A 12,183-nucleotide genomic window follows, 5' to 3' on the forward strand; every position below is an offset into this window, starting at 1 on the left:
CGATCAATCGATCAATCGATCAATCAATCAATCAATCAATCAATCAATCAATCAATCAATCAATCAATCAATCAATCAATCAATCAATCAATCAATCAATCAATCAATAAATCAATCAATCAATCAAATTAACTTTAATCAAGCAAGGTAAACAGATGCTGCATACCACTAGCACCTGTTGATCAGAGTTTAAAGAAAACAAGTGCAATAAATACTTTAAACACAAACTCATGAAAAATCCATCTTTAAAAATCAAATAATCACACCAAACAGTTAATAGCGACTGAAACCCACCAATCAAAACCAACAAAACTACTGGAAACAACATACTTGCATGTAGTAACTTTGATGTATCATCCCAAGCATAATAAAGCAAGAACCCTAACGTCCACCAGAAAAATTACTTCCACACACACCTCAACTGACATAACCAAAACATGCATAAGTTCAAAAACTTCAAACTCACCCTTTAAATCAGCAACATTCCAATCCACCACGTTTTCTCACACACATCAGCCGCACCTCATCTGGCAGCACACGTCAGAGATCAGTATAAAGCCAGTACGTGGCGTCGACCATCCTTCTTCCACTTAGCTCTTCCCATTAGAGAAATTCCTCAAGTCATTACAGGCGCGGCCGCTCTGCCAGCCGCAGCTTCCCAGCACCTCGCGCACAACACAGACTCAGCCAGCCACAAAGGTCTCCATGGCAACAGAGACCCAGCGCCCCCCTCTGGTATTATTTATGCAACGTTTCATCACTGAACGTCCCGCCCACCAGCCAGCCTGCCAAAGCAAGCCTCCTTCCAATCACTCTCCCATCTCACAGGACTATTTGTGCCCTGCACCTCAAAAGACCAGGCAAGAATTTGGAGTGCCTTTGGGGTGAAACGCTAAAATGCCTCAATTCTTCCTCCTCCTCCGTCCATCCCTGGGAAAAAGCCTGCAAACTTTCACTGTCTGTTCCACATCAATATAAGCCTAGGAGTCTGCGTTCCTGAGAGAGGAGGAGCCATTTATCTAAAGATGTGTGTTTGAATACAATTGAGACCCATGTGTATCATAGCCATTTTCCTTCTGCGGCCTTTTCAGTGCGTTCATTATTTATCAAAGGACACTATATTTCAGAGCATACGTCTAAACGACCTGTCTGGCTATAGAGTGGAAGTAAATGAGAGATGGCATGGTGTTTAACTAAGCCAGTCTAAAGCTCATAAAAGCAAGGGGTTTTCAGAGGTTTAGTTGCTGCAGCAACAAGCCGGGGGAAAACGAGAAGAGTGAAATGTTGCTGACCGCCTGCTTTGTGTTCCCTCAGTAGGGCCGGTCAGTGATGAAAGCTGATTGATAAAAGGTTACTCTCGCTGTTCTCATGCATACCAAGTGTGCTGTCACCCTCTTGGCTAATAAGCCTCCTCTTTTTCTTCTGATCTCTCCATCCTTACAGATGAGCCGGAGAAGATGGTCAGGAAAGATTCCGAGCTGAATGCAAAGGGAGTGAGACGTTCTCCTTTAGAACTCACGGTAACGCTTTACAATAAGATCCTGTAAGTTAAAGGGATAGTTCACTCAAGAACCTACAATTTGCTGTCAATTTACACATCCTTACAAGAAAATGGGCTAACACTAGATAAAACTAGTATTTGGTCATTCGTAAAGTGTGAGTCGATGATAACCATCACTTTGGGACTCAAAAACATATACAGACAAAACAAAATGAATACCTTGGCTCCTGATGATAGTTTAGGAGTGCTTTCACACTTGGCATGGGCCCGTATAAGATTCTGACAGTATGATAACCTTGGATAAAAATTCACGGTATCACAGTATTATGATTACTGATTAAAAATAAGCTCTTTTTGAATGTCTGGGTAAAAAAAAAAAAAAAAAAAAAAAACTCGCCATTTTGGATCAGTAAACATGTAAGGCTAAATAATTAAAATAAATTACTGCCTTCTGCTCTCTTCATTAATTAAAAAAAAAAAGATTTCTTTACAACACATAAAAAAACTGACATATACCTTAGACATACACCTTATGAACAGTATAACAGAAAATTTTAGCGGTTTTAAAACCTTGACTTTATCAAACTACGGTAAGCCTTGAAACCGGGTATTGTCCCATGCCTATTTCACAACTGGTTTTGGTTCATTTGGTCCCGACCAAGTTCAACAAATGATACTTTATAGTATTCTTATACAGTTTTGGTTTGTCTTCACACTGCACTGATTATTCAGGTCTGAACCAGTTGAAACTAACAAAAATGCAGTCACCTGACAACATCCACATCACTCGTTAGCCAGAAGTGTCATTTAATGTAATTCCTAAACTGCCTTTTGATTGGTCAAAATGAACAATGTGTGAATATTCCTACTGAACTCCTGAAAGTAAACAAAGAGAAGAGGAAAACCCAGAAGACAACATGACACTTGTTTGGAAAGACTGTGCTGGCTAAATCCCAGATCATTGTATATTAAATAGTTTATATAAATCACTTCAGCTGAACCATAGACTTCTAAAATTAAGTACAGATTCAGCTTAAAAAACAATATTTTAATGCACTGAAAATGGCGAATGACATAACAGGCTCTATTTTAACGATGTAAGCACTTGGTCTAAAGTGCCTGGTGCAAAAGCATTGAGGGTGTGTCTGAATCCACCTTTGCTATTTTAAGGACGGAGATCCTTAAATTAGCATGCTTTGCGCCCTGGTGCATGGTATAAAGTGGTTGTGCTTATTCTCTTCATGAGTTAATATATGAGTTAATATAAACATAATGCAATATGAACTGCAATATGATTCTGACTGTTTTCTTAAGGTGACAATAGTATATAAATTTATATTAAACAAATTAATATAAAGGAAATAAAGGAGACATTAAGCAAAAAAAAATGTTATATTTTCAGGTGAAGAAAACACTCATATGTCTAGAACATGATACTGACCTCAAATAACTTTGAACAAAAGTACGCACTGCTTTAACATAGTTGGCATCTCAGAAAATGATCTTTTAATGCTCTCCTTTTGTGCCCTATTGTACAGGGATGGATTGGTTTGCACTGAGCAGAAAGAATATCTATTCCAGCCCCCCGGCGAAACCACCCTGTATCCCCACAGACTATGATCTGATGGCTGAGTGAAGACCTTCGTCTCTCTCAGGTGACACTGTCAGACCAGGATGAGACATCTGAGGTCGTTGAAGCCGCTGTTCAAACACACACAGACACACACAGTACTGAAAGCTTGCTCATGTCAGTCAGCTTCATGAATCTGACCATTTATCGAGGTGCTCTATGTGTTATTTAGCATGTCAAATATGAAGTTGAACCCGCGGTCTGAGTAAACGTCTGCTAGGCATAAAAAGAGATTTATTTGTACTAATAGCTCCATTTATGAGTCAGTTAATGGAGTTTTGCCATTTTAAACAAAGTAAATTAACTTTGAAAGAAAAAAAAAGTGACTACTTTGAAGACAATGGCGTATAAACAACACAACATAAATGCATTGCATTTACACATGAAAATAAACAACACAAGTAAATGATGGTTGTTGATTAAGCTGCTGTCAATCACAAAAATACATAATATTATGAAATACACTTACCAGACACTTTATTAGGTACACCTGTCCAACTGCTCATTAACACAATATCTAATTCACATGGCAGCAACTCAATGCTTCTAGGCATGTGGACATGGTCAAGACAATCTGCTGCAGTTCACACCGAGCATCAGAATGGGGAAGAAATGTGATTTAAATCACTATGAATATGACTTGTTTGTTGGTGCCAAATGGGCTGGTCTAAGTATTTCAGAAACTGCTGATCTACTGGGATCTTCATGCACAACCATTTCTAGGGTTTAGAGAGCATGGTCTTCAAAAAAAGAGAAAATATCCAGTGAGTGGCAGTTCTGTGTGTACAAATGTCTTGTTTATGCCAGAGGTTAGAGAAGAATGACCAGACTGGTTTAATCTAATATAGAGGCCCCAGTAACTCAAATAACCACTCGTAACAACCAAGGTATGCAGAAGAGCATTTACACGTTGAACCTTGAGGCAGATGGGCTACAGCAGCAAAAGACCACACCGGGTGCCACTCCTGTCAGCTAAGAACAGTAAACTGAGGCTCATCTGTAGGCAACATCTTCTGATGGCTACTTCAAGCATATAACGAGACATGTTATAAAGCGTGAATAATCTCAGACTGGTTTCTTGAACATGACAATGAGTTCACTGTACTCAAATGGCCTCCACAGTCACCAGATCTCAATCCAATTGGGATGTGTTTAAATGGGAGATTCGCATCATGGATGTGCAGCTGACAAATCTGCAGGAATTGCGCGATGCTATCATGCCAATATGGACCAAAATCTCTGAGTATCTCCAGTACCTTGCTGAACCTATGCAACAAAGGATTAAGGCAGTTCTGAGGGCAAAATGGGTCCATCGCGGTACTACTAAAGTGTACCTAATAAAGTGGCCGGTGCATGTATATTCAAATAGCAAAATGTACAATAATAATGATAATTATTATTACAACTTACTGTATGTTAGATCACATATTGGTGATTGTATAAAACTAAATTCTCATCACTTTTAACAAAGTGCTGTTAAAATCACATACAATTTACAATTAACCAATGTATAAAATAGGCCAATTAAAAAAAAACAACAACATAATATTATCCAAAGTTTTACCAGTCTAAATGATAAAATATATTTTGGTTCCACGTTATATTGTTGCTTATAACTGTGAACTTACATGGTAATTAGATGTGTATGAAGTATGTAACTGTATGTATACACTGGCATATAGTATTTACTTGTGTAATACTGGTGTAACTACACACATGTAACAACACACTGAATAGTATGTGTAAGTTCAAATGTGTAACAGGACATTACACATAACAACACTAAAAAAGTACACATTCATAACATGAATTACATAAGTGCATTGTGTAACAACGATATGTACTTGCAGGTGTTTTCCTGTTTTAGAATAAGAATGGCAGAACTAATTCTACATTAGAAGGTTTCACGTTGTGATACCAGTGTAATTACAGGGTAAATTCTCAGGAACTGTCCACTCAATATAAAGTGTAAAAAAGGTGTAAAAAAAATTCTGCCAAAAAAGTATAAGTGTATATAGAAATATACAAATGCCTTGTATGTTGTTTGAAGTTAAATAGTAGAATCACATCAGTAATTCACATTAAAAGGGTAGTTTACCAAAAATTGTATTATTAATGTCCTATTAAACATTTGAACTCATTCAGTGTGTTGTTACATGTGTGTACTTAATCCAGTAATACACAAGTAAACACTATGTACCGGTGTGTACATACACTGTAACAACATACTACTTACACATCTAGTTATACAGGTATAAGCGACACTTAATATAAAGTAGGACCTATATTTTTTTGCAAATTCAAAAATTAATACCAAGTCAATGGATGTTTACTGGACTTTCTTGAGAATTAAATTTATATGATTTAATTAATACAGCATGTATCGGGTTTATTGTAAAATTAACATACTATTGTGATAGATTGGTGTTTATTTTATGATTTTGATATAATAATCTTTAGCATATATAAAAATGAATTTGCATTTTTCAGTGTTTCATACAATAATGTTATGCTTAAAGTGACATCTTTCATTTTTCCCTTGTACACATTAATAATTGATTTAGATTTCAAAGGCCACTTATTTTACCCTTTTTACAAGATGTAAGATAAGCCATTGGTGTGTCCAGAATGTGTCTGTAAAGTTTCAGCTCGAAATTCCCATTAGATAATTTATTATAGAATCCACAATCTGTCCCTTTTTGAGTCTGAAAACAGTGTAGCTGTTTTTGTAGCATGTGGCTTTAAAGGGCCATGAAACCCCCTCGTTTCAGCAGTGTTTTCACACCTCTACTTTGGAAAGTCAGAAAAGTGGGCGTGTCCAGCTCTGTTTAGGGGGGAGTGTCGGAGGAAGAAAAGAGGCTTGGTGTGGGAGTGTCTATTTGGGCGCGCTGAATTTCAGAGTCAAAACACACACCCACAGCGGACAATGTGACTGTGTTTACATGGACATCTGTAGTCGAATTATTTGCCAAATTATTAAATGGTGGACTTTAACTGCAGTTTGGCTATTTTATTCAGGGAATTCATTAATGTCCCTCCCGACAAACGTGATATTTGATTCGAGGCGCTGCTCTAAGCGTGTATTTTTCATGCAATGTTTGATACCGCACGGCGAATGAGAGAAAAAAAACTCAGCATTTCCCGGAAACTTAGATACACACGGCAGGTAGCATCAGAAAGCCGCGTGTGTTATTCCGGTCACAAAATCCAACACGAGTTTATAGTTTGGTTGTAACTGTAAGTGCTAACTATTGCACTCGGTACAATAGTTTGTTTGATACGAATAAAATACGAACTGAATAAACAAAGAGCACTGGTCGCTCACTTAAAAAATCTGTAGTGGGACACATATACGACTGTCAACAGCTCAAAAAATGTGTTTTGGTGTTTCGTGACCCTTTAAATGTGAATGAGCACCCCCCGCACACTGTTCTCATGTGCATGTCTGTTTCTCGTTAAGCGTTACATCAGATAAACAGCACAGTGACAGAAACATACTAAGAAATACATCTCATTAGTCAAAAACACCAAGTAAGTTTATTGTATGTATTTGTGGTGGAGTTTATTAAAGCCTTTCTGAAATGATGAGTCTCACACAAATTTGTAAAAAATATTTGAATCCCAGTTTATTTGGGAAAAAAAAAAGAAGTTCTGTGGACGTGTCATTATAGAAACATGGCGTCTGTCAATCAATTCAGTGAGCAGGAAAATCTGCACTCCTACGTCACGTTGCAGTGAGCCTTAAAAATCACTGGGATTCGGTTCCTATTTTAACGTCAAGAAATAAAAAAAAGCAGACTTGTTGGGTTTATATCACTCCAATATGAATGTGGACACACTATACATACAGACAGTTCTTTTTAAACAGCTTTCAAAAGTTGATTTCCATCATAGGTGCCCTTTAAGTGTTTAATAAATAAGTCATTTAAATACATTTAAAATGACAGAATGTGAACATTAGCCATCAATTATTGGTTATCATAACAACTTATTTAACAATATAGTAAAAAATTGCAATGTCTGTCCTTTTTTTTACTGTAGCTTAGTTAAGATGTTATGAAGCATCATAACTTTGCCTATATGATTTGATTTTCATTACCATAATCCCATGTAAATGAATGAATGAGATCCTCCTACGCTATTGTCCCTATCAGAAGCCTGCAATCTTCTGTTGACTGAACTGATGTCCATCCCGTCACATTAAACAGTAATCATTCCCATGACGCTTCCAGAAGATAAATTCCCTCATGTGGTCCTGAGCGAGTCTAATCCATCGCCTGTAAAGGTTAAGTGACTTTCTTTCACAAGCACAGAGCATTTTTTCTTCTCCCAGGCAAAGGAAAGGCTGTTTGCTCGGTGTAGTTTGTTTATGTATGTGTTGGACTAAATTGGCTATTCTTAGTCTCGCTGAAGAGCAGACGTGACAGACAGAGGCCGCGCTTTTCAACTGACTTAATTGGGCCATTCATCACTGAATGCTGATGATGTCTGCCTTTCTCTCCCTCTATTTCTTTCACCTTACTATCCTTCTCAGCCTCTCATTTTGCATTCTTTCTTTTTCCAAATGTAGGAATGTAATCCTTATCTCATGTGACTCAAATTGGCCCACTCCGAGGATACCCCAATCAGGCAGTGATTTTTTTATGTTTGTATTTTTTCGATAAAGGGAAAGTGTACACAAGTAAACCCATGTGAACAAAACCAAGACTTTCTATTTTCTCCAAAACCTCAGCATTCGACAACCCCAAAACATGTTCAGTTCTGAGTGTGCCTCATACAGGTGGGTGGGCTTGACAAACCACCTGTAGAAAACAGACACTTTTATCTCTGACACTTTAACCGACCACTTTTGCATATTTGCACCAGGCACATTCTTACAATCGCTCCTGAGGGTTTTTCTTGTTGGTACCAAATCAACACTCTCCAAAACTGACAGCTTTTATCTTTCTATTGATGACTGTTCCATTTATCCCTCTAAATAGGTCAAGAGTCTGGGTGTCATCCTTGATAGCACCCTATCTTTTGATTCTCACATCAATAACATCACCCTGGTCTGCACTTCCACCTACGTAGCATCTACCATCTAACATCTAACATCTACGTAACTTTTCTTACCCCTCATGCCACTGCTGTTTTTGTCCATATCCTTGTCACATCTTGTTTAGATTACTGCAACTCCCTTCTCTTTGGTCTAACTCATAAATCTCTGTAAGCTTCAGTTGGTCCAGAACTCCTTCTTCTCATTACATCACTCCTGTCCTGCAGTAGCTTTATTGGTTACCAGATCATTTTTTAATTGATTTAAAAATTTAGCTGTAAACATTTAAAGCCCCTCCATATTTGTCTGCCCTCATTCACATTGCTACTCCCTCTCACACCCTGAGATCTTCTTCCTCCCTCCACTTGTATGTTCCCTCTGCTCGTCTATCATCCTTGGGCAGCAGAGCATTCAGCCACTCTGCTCTCCGGCTTTGGATCTCACTACCATCTGCCATCAGAAACTTTGACTTCCTTACATTATTCAAAACAAGACGCAAAACTCACTTATTTAGGGTTGGCTTTTATACTTCATTGTATCCGCACTATTGTTGTGTATACTTTTATATTATTTCTCTTGTTGTGTTAATGCTCTTGTTTTATTGACCGGTGTCTTTGAGTTGCCAGAAAGGCACCTTTAAATTAGATGTATTATTATTATTATTAATATTATTGTTATTAACAAAAAAAAGAGAAAAACATTGTGCATTCATGAAGTGTGACTCACACAGGTGAGTGGGCTTGATAAACCACCTGTAAATACAATCTTCTCTCTCTAAAATCACACTTTGAGCACAAACAGTTGCTTTATATACTTAGGCCAGTGGTGTCCAAACTCCTGCAGGTTTTAGCTCCAACTTGCCTCAATAAACTACATGAGCCACCATCATCAATTTTATATGAAGAGATATTGATGACATATGATGATGTGTGCGGGTGTTGTAGTGGTGTGCCATTTCTTAGGGGTAAATTTTGAAGCACTTCCCCCTCACACTCCATTTCAAGAGCCAAGAGAAAGGAGTAGGGGTACAAAAAAATAGAATTGGGATTGGGCCTTAGCACTACTTGTGTGTATTGCCTCATCTTGCTGAATTGCTGAATTCTTCATCAATTGTACGTAATGGAAATTTACATTTACATTAATGAACAATGTTCAAGATTGAAAAAATACCCAAACTATCCCAAAGGCTAGTTTCTTTTCCTTTGCCAAGATGTTATGAATTCAAATTATAACTTAAACTCAAAACAACAGTTGTGAAAGACCAGCATATAAAGGTAAAAATTTCCCACTCCTTTTTTATATAATCAAAACTTGCTGAAGTTTCAGAATATCATATAAAAGCCCTGCCCTCTTTTTGAAAGTAGGAGCTCATTTGCATTTAAAGGGACACACACAAAGATGGCAAAGATGGTGTTTTGCCTACACTCGAATAGATATAATAACGGATATATGTGTTATTTTGAGCTGAGACATTCCAGATGTATAATTAAAATGAACCTTTTTTTTCTTCGTTCTTTTTTGGTGTGGTATTTGTTTTTTAGTAAGTAAAACCTCCGTGGATTGGTTTTGTGCTTTGCTGCTTCTCTATTTGTGGATGTCTTTTTAAAACATTTTTCAGCTTGTTATCTCTACAAAATGCATTTGACATGAAGTGCATATATCAGAGTGAATGTTAAATGAGATAATATGCAGACTGGCATAGTCATAACTCTTTTCAGTGCATTGTATAATGTTCCTGTTTGGCATCCTTTTTTTTGTTTGTTTTAGAGACATACTCACTCTTTAAAAACTCTTCAAAAACCAGAGTTTAAACTCAAGTCATGAATATAAACTCCGCACCAAGCAATTTAGTGTATACCAAATGTCTAATATATGGCATTTTATCTAATACACACACACACACACACACACACACACACACACACACACACACACACACACCAACACACACACATATACATATATATATATATATATATATATATATATATATATATATATATATATATATATATATATATATATATATATATAAAGGGTGTCACGATCCTCCAAATTCTTGATTCGATTACATTTTCGATTCTAAAGTCACGATTCGATTCGATTTTCAATTATAAATAATCAATTAATTAATAACTAATTAATTATTTGTAGCCTACCGTTTAAACTACCTGACTTGCATGGTCTTTGTTTTACCCATAAACAAATCATACAGTAAATAAATAAAGGTAAGTTACACACATAATTACCACCTGTCAATCACTTTTTTCTGCAGGACTCGGGAATAGGCAGTGATCTGTGTCGTTATAATGGCGTCGGTAAAAAAGGTGCACAACCAACAGGAACCAGCCAACAGTATCTGAGGTGTTCGTTAAAATGGCTAAGTACTTGTGTGAAAGTAAAAGATGTTCTATTTATATTCAACATTATATATAATGTTATATTCTCCTCAGGTCTGCTGTCCTGTGCCAGTTCGTCATTGTTTCCTGCCTTGTCTAGTCTAGTACTTATTCCTGTCAGCCTGCCCAGTCTAGTTTGTTTTGATGGTTCATTTGTTTCATTAATGTTTTCCCCCTTAGGGTAGTTTGTTTTGCCTCTTGTTATATTTTATTATTAATAAAAACCCATATTATTTCTGCACTTAAGTCTTCGCTCCTTTTCTTTAACAGCGATTGTGACAATAATCTGCCAATTGTCCTGCAGTTGATCTCATAAATTTGTCTTCTTATGATACACATTGGACTTAGGATTGATTAGATGACATATTTGATGATTACTCCAGAGTACTCGTAGATCTACACCAATTAAGTTATAATGCTTTTGGGAAACATAGTGTAACATTAAGATCAGTCGCATGATCACTTTTATGACCTACTTAGGCTTATGATGCTTTTGGGAAATGCAGCCCAGGACAGTATTTGAGTGTTTAATTAGGCAGTTTACAAACCAAATTTCATTAAATTAAATAAAGGATAAAAGTGATTTCAAATATACTAACCGTACGTTCACACCAAAAGCGGCGAGATCGTCCAAGGTCGCTCTGGCCGCCCTCGCGACAACGCTGTCTGCCTTCAGCTCCGGCGGCGAAAGCGTCAAAACTCGCTACATTGATCTCGTACTTAAAGGAGCCGTTGCAGCATATCAGTTACATTTCTGCATAAGGCATGTTTTTAGCGTGAAAATGTTGCGCACTTCTTATCAAATTCATAAAACAATGGAAGATCAAGTTGCGTGTGGTGTGGCTTTGCTCTATTTATCCAATATGTGTCCATATGTCTGAAATATCCTGAAGCAGCTATAGTGTTTTGTACTGTCACATTGCGTGAGATTCCCTCTTTTTTAAGATAAATTTATATAACATTAATGAACATCAGTAACTTATTTAATGAATGTTCCTGTAAGAAAACATTGTAAATAATTGGAAATCCGGCGACTGCAATAATCAAACCCTTGGGAACAACTGTGGTCGGAACCAAAGTTCACAGGTCTGTGTTCCCTGAACTGCTATCAAGCGTTGGATGTCTTTATTCTGATTGCTTGCCGCCGAACCGCGTCATAGCTCATTACCATAAAGTTGACTTCATTTCAACTCTCCTCGACGCTCACGCCGGCGAAGACGCGCCGCGCTGCTCCTCGCCGCTTATCGTCGCCTATCGCCGCCGGCTCTCATTGAAAATGAATGACTTCCGGCTACTTTGACGCTCTCGCCGCTTTCGGTGTGAACGTACGGTAAAGATGCTATCAAAAAACATTTTTAAACACAAAATATTTAAAATATGCATTTAAAGACATGTTGCTTTGTGACGCATTGTAAATGTTAACATCAGAAAAAAAGGGCAAGCTAATTTAACTAAATGATTAACAATATTTAAGGTATGAGGTCTGATAGTATTAAAATGTCATTTAATGCCAAAAACAACACTTTTCTTGCTTTTTAAATGATGATTTATTCTCATTTTATTACAGCTGATTGCTGATTTTTGCATTCTTTGGCTACAGCAGTTTACTTCCAAT

At 37.1% G+C, this 12,183-nt stretch overlaps 1 protein-coding gene across 8 annotated transcripts in view; it reads right to left on the bottom strand.

The window, feature by feature from the left end:
* ctnnd2a (catenin (cadherin-associated protein), delta 2a) overlaps positions 1-12,183 on the bottom strand; it is a 579,694-nt gene that overhangs the window by 418,310 nt on the left and 149,201 nt on the right. For 3 of the 8 annotated variants that reach the window (XM_073940677.1, XM_073940676.1, XM_068217204.2), the window contains exon 1: positions 467-685. The exons of the other annotated variants lie outside the window; for them this stretch is intronic. The gene's annotated coding sequence lies outside the window, so the exon portion shown is untranslated. Of the gene's footprint in view, positions 1-466; positions 686-12,183 lie in introns of those variants that run through there. 8 annotated transcript variants of the gene reach the window in all.

Source organism: Danio rerio, chromosome 24, assembly GCF_049306965.1.
Source record: "Danio rerio strain Tuebingen ecotype United States chromosome 24, GRCz12tu, whole genome shotgun sequence".
NCBI lineage: Eukaryota > Metazoa > Chordata > Actinopteri > Cypriniformes > Danionidae > Danio > Danio rerio.